At 34.5% G+C, this 12,305-nt stretch overlaps 1 long non-coding RNA gene across 1 annotated transcript; it reads left to right on the forward strand.

The window, feature by feature from the left end:
* Positions 1-1,980: 1,980 nt before the first annotated feature.
* Positions 1,981-12,042, forward strand: LOC135157118 (uncharacterized). Its single transcript, XR_010296155.1, has 3 exons — positions 1,981-2,062; positions 7,438-7,548; positions 12,002-12,042. It is a non-coding gene; the product is annotated as an uncharacterized LOC135157118 (long non-coding RNA).
* The last annotated feature ends 263 nt before the right edge of the window (positions 12,043-12,305 follow it).

The raw sequence follows: 12,305 nt of genomic DNA on the forward strand, positions 1-12,305 counted from the left end.
TTGAATTACCATCATAACTTTGAAAGTATCTTGGTCTAGTTCATTAAACTTGGACATAAGAGTAATCAAGTATCACTGAACGACCTGTGCGCATTTCAGGTCACATGACCAAGGTCACAGGTCAATGAACATTGGCCGAATGGGGGTATCTGTTGAATTACCATCATAACTTTGAATGTTTATTGATCTGATTCATGAAACTTTGACATAAGAGTGATCAAGTATCACTGAACATCCTGTGCGAGTTTCAGGTCACATGATCAAGGTCAAAGGTCATGTAAGGTCAATGAACTTTGGCCATGTTGGGACTATTTGTTGAATTACCACCATATCTCTGTAAGTGTATTGGTCTAGTTCATAAAACGTGGACATAAGAGTAACCAAGTATCACTGAACATCTTGTGCGAGTTATAGTAGTTTTCAAAGTCAGCACTGCTGCTATATTGAATCGCGTGATGCAGGTGAGACCGCCAGAGGCATTCCACTTGTTTTAATATGGGGGGCACTTATTTTACATTAAATATATATTTGTATGCATACTGATGTGGATTGAGCTTTCTCCAATCAGGAGGGTGGGTGATTTCTTATTCACATTTTCCCCGATCGGCTGCCCAATGCTGATTTTTTTTTCTTTTAAGGGTTAGTCCGAACAGTGATCTCTTAGCTTTATTCTAATAAACAAGATTGAATAATTCGAACGCGAGAAGCGAGCAAACTTTCATAGAAATTTCAGGAATTTGAACCTAAAAATTGAACATTCTTACCAATGTTATGAACAAGACGCATATGGAACTAACTAATTTCTTTGAGCTCGAAGTGCAAGCTGATATTTTTGATAAACTGTCATAAAGAGGGATTTTAAGCAGTTTGTTCGAATTCATATAAAAGTAGGCTTATACATACTAATGGAAATAATGCGAGCACGCAGCGCCAGCTGAAAATTTTTTATGATCAGACCTGAAAAGGAATTTTTTATAATTACACGGAATACATGCATAGAATAAGTGCTTCAAACTTTGCATAAGCTAGCATGATTTTATTTATTTTTGGGGCAATCTAAATGACTATATTGGCTATTTTCAAAAAAACTTACCAGATGACCTTTTGTTGGTGTTTGAGTGGCTGGTTCGCATTTCTATCTTCATGTTCTCTTTGAATTGATTTTGAAAAAAAAGCAAATTCTAAGCCGTAAAATATATATATATATATATATATATATATATATATATATATATATATATATATATATAAATTAAAGAGTTCTGCGTCGGCGTCATAATGTAGAAACCAAAAAAGACTTAATAAAAACGCCGTAAGGAGACATAAATTGTATATATATATATATATATATATATATATATATATAATTGTCAAAATAGATCAGCGATACTTAATAGATAGACCTAGAACAACCTATAAAAGAGTTCTTGATTAAATGCAAAAGAAGCCGAGCCAGAGCTTAAAGGAGAAAACTAAGTTTTAAGTTAAGGGCTTACTTAGACAGAAGATTTGCACATTGTGCACATCTCATGAAACTTCCAAGCAATCTGCAAAAAAAATTGTGTCAAAGAAACTATCTTGTGTTCTAGTCAAGTCAACGCTAAACTTTGACAGAATTAAGGACAATTACTTTTTCAAATAACCTGACATTTTGCGTTCGTTTTTTTTGCGATTCAAATTACTATTTTGGCTATTTTCAAACAGCCTTAACTCAAGACTATTTGTTGGAAATGGGGTGGATGCTGAAAGATGTTGGTTAATAATCATTATTAGTTGGTCTCTGATAATGATATTATACGCTAATTGTATTCTCTGTATTATATCAAAAGGTTTATGTCAATATTGTTTTTTTAACACAGTCAGTGTGAGACTACACACCGTTGGTATACAATTTCGTGCCCCTTAATGCTGTTTTTAATACGTTCCTTTCTTCATGTTCTTTTTTTGAAAGCTTGTAACTCAAACCCGTGCCTTAACGGAGGAACGTGTACAGAGGAACTAGTTGGATATAACTGCTCGTGTGTCCAAGGATACGGTGGGACACATTGCGAAAAAAATTTAAGTAGGTTTATTGCAATGATACATTTTGCGTCATTTCATAGTTTTAGCTCTCGTACTTATTAGTCATTATCTCCTCTTGCTGCTTCCTCTTTTTTTTTCTTCTTCTTCTTACTCCATGTCCTCCTCCTTTTCTTCTTTCTCTTCTTCTTCCTCGTCTCCTTCTTTCTCCCCTTGGGCCTTCGAGTTGTAAAAAAGGCCAAGTTATATACATAAAGTCTTATGAAACCTTTTATTATTATTATTATTGTTATTGTTATTATTTTCTGTTATTGCTTGACCTGGAAATATTTATCTTATTATTCATTTTTTTATTCGGTTTAAACATAAATAAATGTACATGATACAGATGTACAAGGACCAAACTGATCATGCTTACAATAAGAAAAACTTACTGAAAATCAAGCAAGTAAAATATAAATGCATTCAATGAGAGAAGTACTATTAACGTTTTTAACGAAAACCAGTATAAGAGCAGAATTGTTATCATAGAAGTTATCACATTGAATATCGACAGGGGCGTGTTGAGGCATTTTGAAACTGTTTTGTCAAAGTTCTAAATGTGTAGTAAAAAATCTAGTCTTGATTAAATGTTCACCACTTATAAACCTGAACAATATATATATATATACAGTGCGTATCAAAAAAAGTTTACACTTTGAAAAAGCCCTGGGAATTAAAAAATATCCAACATGTGGGTAATTTTTTGACATACAATCTTGGGTTTGGGTCTCATCTATCCAATGAAAGTTAAAGCTTTGACAGAATGTTACACTTGAGTGAGCACTGTCCATTTTTGTAAAGCTCGCAGAAATCTGTTTGCGCAGAAATGCTCGTTTTCACGCTGTGTAAAGGGGAAAGGGCGAAATCAACCTTACCCTGCAAAACATTTCTCATACATTTCCATTGCACTTTTAGTATATTGAAGTAAAACGGATACATTCAAGCATTTTGTAACAATTTTGCCACCCAAATTGAAATTTCAACACTATAGTAAGCACAGCCTTTACCCTTTTTTGTGCCAGCTGGATCTAATGACATAACTGAATCTGAACAAAAGTTTATTTGAGACAGCTCCAGCATTTTTCAATAAGTTTGTATCATTTAAAGTGGGTTTACATTTCATTTTTCATTTAATACTTTTTTCTCTACACTTTTTCCAAGCTTGACAGTAATTAACAAAATGAAAATGAAGCCTAAGCCATTTCATGTAAATCACAGCTCAACGTAAAGCAGATATCGTCACGGTGGTCTCGGTGTGTGAGGGAGTGGGGTGGGGCGCAATGCACTCTTCGAAGTGTTTTGGGCAAGGAAACAAGTTAAAAAAAGGTAAAAGATATCATCAAATCAATTCTACTATCTAATCCGACGTGTTCTTCATGATTAAGGTCTACTTTTATTCGCAAAACTATTTCTAAGTTCTGCGCAAATCATTTTTCACCAACTTTTCAAAAGTAAGTGGTGCTCACTCAAGCGGAAATATTTTTCGACAGTTATATCGTCATTTGCTTAAATGGATCTGTACCAATGTTAAAATGTGGAAAAATCTTTAGGATATTACAAATATGAAATTTTACAGGATTTTTGCTAAGTGTAAACTTTTTTTTGATACGCACTGTATATATATATATATCTGTGTGGGGTGGTTAATTGTTTGGACCCAAAAAATGGTGATTAAGACCGCCTTTTGGGCTAGGGCGGGGCAAAAAAAGCCATCTGCAGCTATCGAGCCAGTTTTTTTGTCTCACCTGCATAGCAGTGTGAGACTATAGGCGCTGCTTTTCCGACGGCGGCGTCAACACCAAATCTTAACCGAAGGTTAAGTTTTTGAAATGACAGCATAACTTAAAATGTATATGGACCTAGTTCATGAAACTTTGGCAATAAGGTTGATCAAGTATTACTAAACACTCTGCCTGAGTTTCATGTCATATGACCAAGGTCAAAGGTCATTTGGGGTCAATGAACTAAGACCATGTTGGGGGAATCAACATCAAAATCTTAACCTAAGGTTAAGTTTTTGAAATGTCATCATAACTTAGAAAATATATGGACCTGGTTCATGAAACTTGAACATAAGGTTAATAAAGTTTCACTGAACATTCTGCATGAGTTTCACGTCTGATCAAGGTCAAAGGTCATTTAGGGTCAATGAACTTTGGCCGAATTGGGGGTATCTGTTGAATTACTATCATAACTTTGAAAGTTTATAGATCTCATTCATGAAACTTAGACATAATAGTAATCAAGTATCACTGAACATCCTGTGCAAGTGTCAGGTCACATGATTAAGGTCAAAAGTCATTTAGGGTCAATTAACTTTGGCCAAATTGGGGGTATCTGTTGAATTACTATCATAACTTTGAAAGTTTATGGATCTGATTCATGAAACTTGGACATAAGAGTGATCAAGTATCACTGAACGACCTGTGCGCATTTCAGTTCACATGACCAAGGTCACAGGTCAATGAACATTGGCCGAATGGGGGTATCTGTTGAATTACCATCATAACTTTGAATGTTTATTGATCTGATTCATGAAACTTTGACATAAGAGTGATCAAATATCACTGAACATCCTGTGCGAGTTTCAGGTCACATGATCAAGGTCAAAGGTCATGTAAGGTCAATGAACTTTGGCCATGTTGGGACTATTTGTTGAATTACCACCATATCTCTGTAAGTGTATTGGTCTAGTTCATAAAACGTGGACATAAGAGTAACCAAGTATCACTGAACATCTTGTGCGAGTTATAGTAGTTTTCAAAGTCAGCACTGCTGCTATATTGAATCGCGTGATGCAGGTGAGACCGCCAGAGGCATTCCACTTGTTTTAATATGGGGGGCACTTATTTTACATTAAATATATATTTGTATGCATACTGATGTGGATTGAGCTTTCTCCAATCAGGAGGGTGGGTGATTTCTTATTCACATTTTCCCCGATCGGCTGCCCAATGCTGATTTTTTTTTCTTTTAAGGGTTAGTCCGAACAGTGATCTCTTAGCTTTATTCTAATAAACAAGATTGAACAATTCGAACGCGAGAAGCGAGCAAACTTTCATAGAAATTTCAGGAATTTGATCCTAAAAATTGAACATTCTTACCAATGTTATGAACAAGACGCATATGGAGCTAACTAATTTCTTTGAGCTCGAAGTGCAAGCTGATATTTTTGATAAACTGTCATAAAGAGGGATTTTAAGCAGTTTGTTCGAATTCATATAAAAGTAGGCTTATACATACTAATGGAAATAATGCGAGCACGCAGCGCCAGCTGATAATTTTTTATGATCAGACCTGAAAAGGAATATTTTAGAATTACACGGAATACATGCATATAATAAGTGCTTCAAACGGACCTTATTTCATTTTCGGATCAACGAACCTTATTTCGTTTTCTGACTTAGGAACCTTCGGAATTACGACCCTTATTTCGTTTTCGGACTAACGAACCTTCAGAATTACGAACCTCATTTCGTTTTCGGACTAACGAACCTTCGGAATTATGAACCTTATTTCGTTTTCGGAATAACGAACCTTCGAAATGGCGAACCTTTGGAATTACGAACCTTTGGAAATACAAACCTTCGGAATATTCGAAACTTCCGAATAAGGTAGCGTCGGAATTACAAATGTATGCGAGTTCTGGCTCCGCCTCTTTCGCAAAAGGTTCGGTCTTCAATATTCCGTTTGGCCAACGAAAAATGAATTATCTAATCGTAGCTTGACGGCGGTGCGATCAGAAAAATCGTGTTTCTGATTTCGAAACCGAAAAATGAAACGAGAAGGTGCGTTCAATTTTCTGTTTCATGCAGGCGAAACAGAAAAAGAAAACGACATTTTCAATTCAATTAGAATATGCAAAAACAGTCAAACGGAATAATGAACGCGTTTTTAATGTTTTTTCCGTTTTTACATATTTCATTCTTGAATCAAAATATTGAAAATTACCGTTTTTCTGTTTTAGATCTCGAAAATAGAATCAATTTTCACTCAATATTTCGGTTTTTTGGTTTTTTTTCTTTGGAAATCAGAAAAACGAATTATCTAAAAGTACCTTGATTGAATTATTATCGAGTACCATCTTAACATTCCAGTGTCACAAAGTGTAGTTGCCATTGAAGGTGTTTCTCTGCCTTTGGCATTTGAAACCAATATAAGACGCTCAAACATATATTTTTTTAGATTTGCATTGAGTTTGAAAAGCACATTCTAAGCGCTTAAATATATATTTTTTCTAAATACATCAGTAATATTGTAAAGATAGATCAAGAATAACCTAAACAAGTACATGAAGTACTTGTCTGTAAGAGAAGCTAATCTACTGTAGAGCTTAAGGAATGAAACTAGGTTTGAAGTTCGGAGCTAACTGGGGCTTAAGATTTGCACAATGTTCATATCTCAATAATTGTGTCAAAGAAACTCTCGTATCTTATTTTCTTGTCAACTTCTTGATGTGAAAATTTGACAGAATAAAGGACAATATCACTCTTTTGCATAAGCTAGCATGATTTTATATATTTTTGGGGCAATCTAAATGACTATATTGGCTATTTTCAAAAAACCTTACCAGATGACCTTTTGTTGGTTTTTGAGTGGCTGGTTCGCATTTCTATCTTCATGTTCTCTTTGAATTGATTTTGAAAAAAAGCACATTCTAAGCCGTAATATATATATATAAATCAAAGAGTTCTGCGTCGGCGTCATAATGTAGAAACCAAAAAAGACTTAATAAAAACGCCGTAAGGAGACATAAATTGTATATATATATATATATATATATATATATATATAATTGTCAAAATAGATCAGCGATACTTAATAGATAGACCTAGAATAACCTATAAAAGAGTTCTTGATTAAATGCAAAAGAAGCCAAGCCAGAGCTTAAAGGAGAAAACTAAGTTTTAAGTTAAGGGCTTACTTAGGCAGAAGATTTGCACATTGTGCACATCTCATGAAACTTCCAAGCAATCTGCAAAAAAAATTGTGTCAAAGAAACTATCTTGTGTTCTAGTCAAGTCAACGCTAAACTTTGACAGAATTAAGGACAATTACTTTTTCAAATAACCTGACATTTTGCGTTCGTTTTTTGCGATTCAAATTACTATTTTGGCTATTTTCAAACAGCCTTAACTCAAGACTATTTGTTGGAAATGGGGTGGTTGCTGAAAGATGTTGGTTAATAATCATTATTAGTTGGTCTCTGATAATGATATTATACGCTAATTGTATTCTCTGTATTATATCAAAAGGTTTATGTCAATATTGTTTTTTTAACACAGTCAGTGTGAGACTACACACCATTGGTATACAATTTCGTGCCCCTTAATGCTGTTTTAATACGTTCCTTTCTTCATGTTCTTTTTTTGAAAGCTTGTAACTCAAACCCGTGCCTTAACGGAGGAACGTGTACGGAGGAACTAGTTGGATATAACTGCTCGTGTGTCCAAGGATACGGTGGGACACATTGCGAAAAAAATTTAAGTAGGTTTATTGCAATGATACATTTTGCGTCATTTCATAGTTTTAGCTCTCGTACTTATTAGTCATTATCTCCTCTTGCTGCTTCCTCTTTTGTTTTTCTTCTTCTTACTCCATGTCCTCCTCCTTTTCTTCTTTCTCTTCTTCTTCCTCGTCTCCTTCTTTCTCCCCTTGGGCCTTCGAGTTGTAAAAAAGGCCAAGTTATATACATAAAGTCTTATGAAACCTTTTATTATTATTATTATTGTTATTGTTATTATTTTCTGTTATTGCTTGACCTGGAAATATTTATCTTATTATTCATTTTTTTATTCGGTTTAAACATAAATAAATGTACATGATACAGATGTACAAGGACCAAACTGATCATGCTTACAATAAGTAAAACTTACTGAAAATCAAGCAAGTAAAATATAAATGCATTCAATGAGAGAAGTACTATTAACGTTTTTAACGAAAACCAGTATAAGAGCAGAATTGTTATCATAGAAGTTATCAGATTGAATATCGATAGGGGCGTGTTGAGGCATTTTGAAACTGTTTTGTCAAAGTTCTAAATGTGTAGTAAAAAATCTAGTCTTGATTAAATGCTCACCACTTATAAACCTGAACAATATATATATATATACAGTGCGTATCATAAAAAGTTTACACTTTGAAAAAGCCCTGGGAATTAAAAAATATCCAACATGTGGGTAATTTTTTGACATACAATCTTGGGTTTGGGTCTCATCTATCCAATGAAAGTTACAGTTTTGACAGAATGTTACACTTGAGTGAGCACTGTCCATTTTTGTAAAGCTCGCAGAAATCTGTTTGCGCAGAAATGCTCGTTTTCACGCTGTGTAAAGGGGAAAGGGCGAAATCAACCTTACCCTGCAAAACATTTCTCATACATTTCCATTGCACTTTTAGTATATTGAAGTAAAACGGATACATTCAAGCATTTTGTAACAATTTTGCCACCCAAATTGAAATTTCAACACTTAGTAAGCACAGCCTTTACCCTTTTTTGTGCCAGCTGGATCTAATGACATAACTGAATCTGAACAAAAGTTTATTTGAGACAGCTCCAGCATTTTTCACTAAGTTTGTATCATTTAAAGTGGGTTTACATTTCATTTTTCATTTAATACTTTTTTCTCTACACTTTTTCCAAGCTTGACAGTGATTAACAAAATGAAAATGAAGCCTAAGCCATTTCATGTAAATCACAGCTCAACGTAAAGCAGATATCGTCACGGTGGTCTCGGTGTGTGGGGGAGTGGGGTGGGGCGCAATGCACTCTTCGAAGTGTTTTGGGCAAGGAAACAAGTTAAAAAAGGTAAAAGATATCATCAAATCAATTCTACTATCTAATCCGACGTGTTCTTCATGATTAAGGTCTACTTTTATTCGCAAAACTATTTCTAAGTTCTGCGCAAATCATTTTTCACCAACTTTTCAAAAGTAAGTGGTGCTCACTCAAGCGGAAATATTTTTCGACAGTTATATCGTCATTTGCTTAAATGGATCTGTACCAATGTTAAAATGTGGAAAAATCTTTAGGATATTACAAATATGAAATTTTACAGGATTTTTGCTAAGTGTAAACTTTTTTTGATACGCACTGTATATATATATCTGTGTGGGGTGGTTAATTGTTTGGACCAAAAAAATGGTGATAAAGACCGCCTTTTGGGCTAGGGCGGGGCAAAAAAAGCCATCCGCAGCTATCGAGCCAGTTTTTTTGTCTCACCTGCATAGCAGTGTGAGACTATAGGCGCTGCTTTTCCGACGGCGGCGGCGGCGTCAACACCAAATCTTAACCGAAGGTTAAGTTTTTGAAATGACAGCATAACTTAAAATGTATATGGACCTAGTTCATGAAACTTTGGCAATAAGGTTGATCAAGTATTACTAAACATTCTGCCTGAGTTTCATGTCATATGACCAAGGTCAAAGGTCATTTGGGGTCAATGAACTTAGACCATGTTGGGGGAATCAACATCAAAAACCTAAGGTTAAGTTTTTGAAATGTCATCATAACTTAGAAAATATATGAACCTGGTTCATGAAACTTGAACATAAGGTTAATAAAGTTTCACTGAACATTCTGCATGAGTTTCACGTCTGATCAAGGTCAAAGGTCATTTAGGGTCATTGAACTTTGGCCGAATTGGGGGTATCTGTTGAATTACTATCATAACTTTGAAAGTTTATAGATCTCATTCATGAAACTTAGACATAATAGTAATCAAGTATCACTGAACGACCTGTGCGCATTTCAGGTCACATGACCAAGGTCACAGGTCAATGAACATTGGCCGAATGGGGGTATCTGTTGAATTACTATCATAACTTTGAAAGTTTATAGATCTCATTCATGAAACTTAGACATAATAGTAATCAAGTATCACTGAACATCCTGTGCAAGTGTCAGGTCACATGATTAAGGTCAAAAGTCATTTAGGGTCAATGAACTTTGGCAAAATTGGGGGTATTTGTTGAATTACCATCATAACTTTGAAAGTATCTTGGTCTAGTTCATTAAACTTGGACATAAGAGTAATCAAGTATCACTGAACGACCTGTGCGCATTTCAGGTCACATGACCAAGGTCACAGGTCAATGAACATTGGCCGAATGGGGGTATCTGTTGAATTACCATCATAACTTTGAATGTTTATTATCTGATTCATGAAACTTTGACATAAGAGTGATCAAGTATCACTGAACATCCTGTGCGAGTTTCAGGTCACATGATCAAGGTCAAAGGTCATGTAAGGTCAATGAACTTTGGCCATGTTGGGACTATTTGTTGAATTACCACCATATCTCTGTAAGTGTATTGGTCTAGTTCATAAAACGTGGACATAAGAGTAACCAAGTATCACTGAACATCTTGTGCGAGTTATAGTAGTTTTCAAAGTCAGCACTGCTGCTATATTGAATCGCGTGATGCAGGTGAGACCGCCAGAGGCATTCCACTTGTTTTAATATGGGGGGCACTTATTTTACATTAAATATATATTTGTATGCATACTGATGTGGATTGAGCTTTCTCCAATCAGGAGGGTGGGTGATTTCTTATTCACATTTTCCCCGATCGGCTGCCCAATGCTGATTTTTTTTTCTTTTAAGGGTTAGTCCGAACAGTGATCTCTTAGCTTTATTCTAATAAACAAGATTGAATAATTCGAACGCGAGAAGCGAGCAAACTTTCATAGAAATTTCAGGAATTTGAACCTAAAAATTGAACATTCTTACCAATGTTATGAACAAGACGCATATGGAACTAACTAATTTCTTTGAGCTCGAAGTGCAAGCTGATATTTTTGATAAACTGTCATAAAGAGGGATTTTAAGCAGTTTGTTCGAATTCATATAAAAGTAGGCTTATACATACTAATGGAAATAATGCGAGCACGCAGCGCCAGCTGAAAATTTTTTATGATCAGACCTGAAAAGGAATTTTTTATAATTACACGGAATACATGCATAGAATAAGTGCTTCAAACTTTGCATAAGCTAGCATGATTTTATTTATTTTTGGGGCAATCTAAATGACTATATTGGCTATTTTCAAAAAAACTTACCAGATGACCTTTTGTTGGTGTTTGAGTGGCTGGTTCGCATTTCTATCTTCATGTTCTCTTTGAATTGATTTTGAAAAAAAAGCAAATTCTAAGCCGTAAAATATATATATATATATATATATATATATATATATATATATATATATATATATATATATATATATATATATATAAATTAAAGAGTTCTGCGTCGGCGTCATAATGTAGAAACCAAAAAAGACTTAATAAAAACGCCGTAAGGAGACATAAATTGTATATATATATATATATATATATATATATATATATATATAATTGTCAAAATAGATCAGCGATACTTAATAGATAGACCTAGAATAACCTATAAAATAGTTCTTGATTAAATGCAAAAGAAGCCGAGCCAGAGCTTAAAGGAGAAAACTAAGTTTTAAGTTAAGGGCTTACTTAGGCAGAAGATTTGCACATTGTGCACATCTCATGAAACTTCCAAGCAATCTGCAAAAAAAATTGTGTCAAAGAAACTATCTTGTGTTCTAGTCAAGTCAACGCTAAACTTTGACAGAATTAAGGACAATTACTTTTTCAAATAACCTGACATTTTGCGTTCGTTTTTTTTGCGATTCAAATTACTATTTTGGCTATTTTCAAACAGCCTTAACTCAAGACTATTTGTTGGAAATGGGGTGGATGCTGAAAGATGTTGGTTAATAATCATTATTAGTTGGTCTCTGATAATGATATAATACGCTAATTGTATTCTCTGTATTATATCAAAAGGTTTATGTCAATATTGTTTTTTTAACACAGTCAGTGTGAGACTACACACCGTTGGTATACAATTTCGTGCCCCTTAATGCTGTTTTTAATACGTTCCTTTCTTCATGTTCTTTTTTTGAAAGCTTGTAACTCAAACCCGTGCCTTAACGGAGGAACGTGTACAGAGGAACTAGTTGGATATAACTGCTCGTGTGTCCAAGGATACGGTGGGACACATTGCGAAAAAAATTTAAGTAGGTTTATTGCAATGATACATTTTGCGTCATTTCATAGTTTTAGCTCTCGTACTTATTAGTCATTATCTCCTCTTGCTGCTTCCTCTTTTTTTTTCTTCTTCTTCTTACTCCATGTCCTCCTCCTTTTCTTCTTTCTCTTCTTCTTCCTCGTCTCCTTCTTTCTCCCCTTGGGCCTTCGAGTTGTAAAAAA

Source organism: Lytechinus pictus, chromosome 16 (genome assembly GCF_037042905.1).
Source record: "Lytechinus pictus isolate F3 Inbred chromosome 16, Lp3.0, whole genome shotgun sequence".
NCBI classification, from domain to species: domain Eukaryota; kingdom Metazoa; phylum Echinodermata; class Echinoidea; order Temnopleuroida; family Toxopneustidae; genus Lytechinus; species Lytechinus pictus.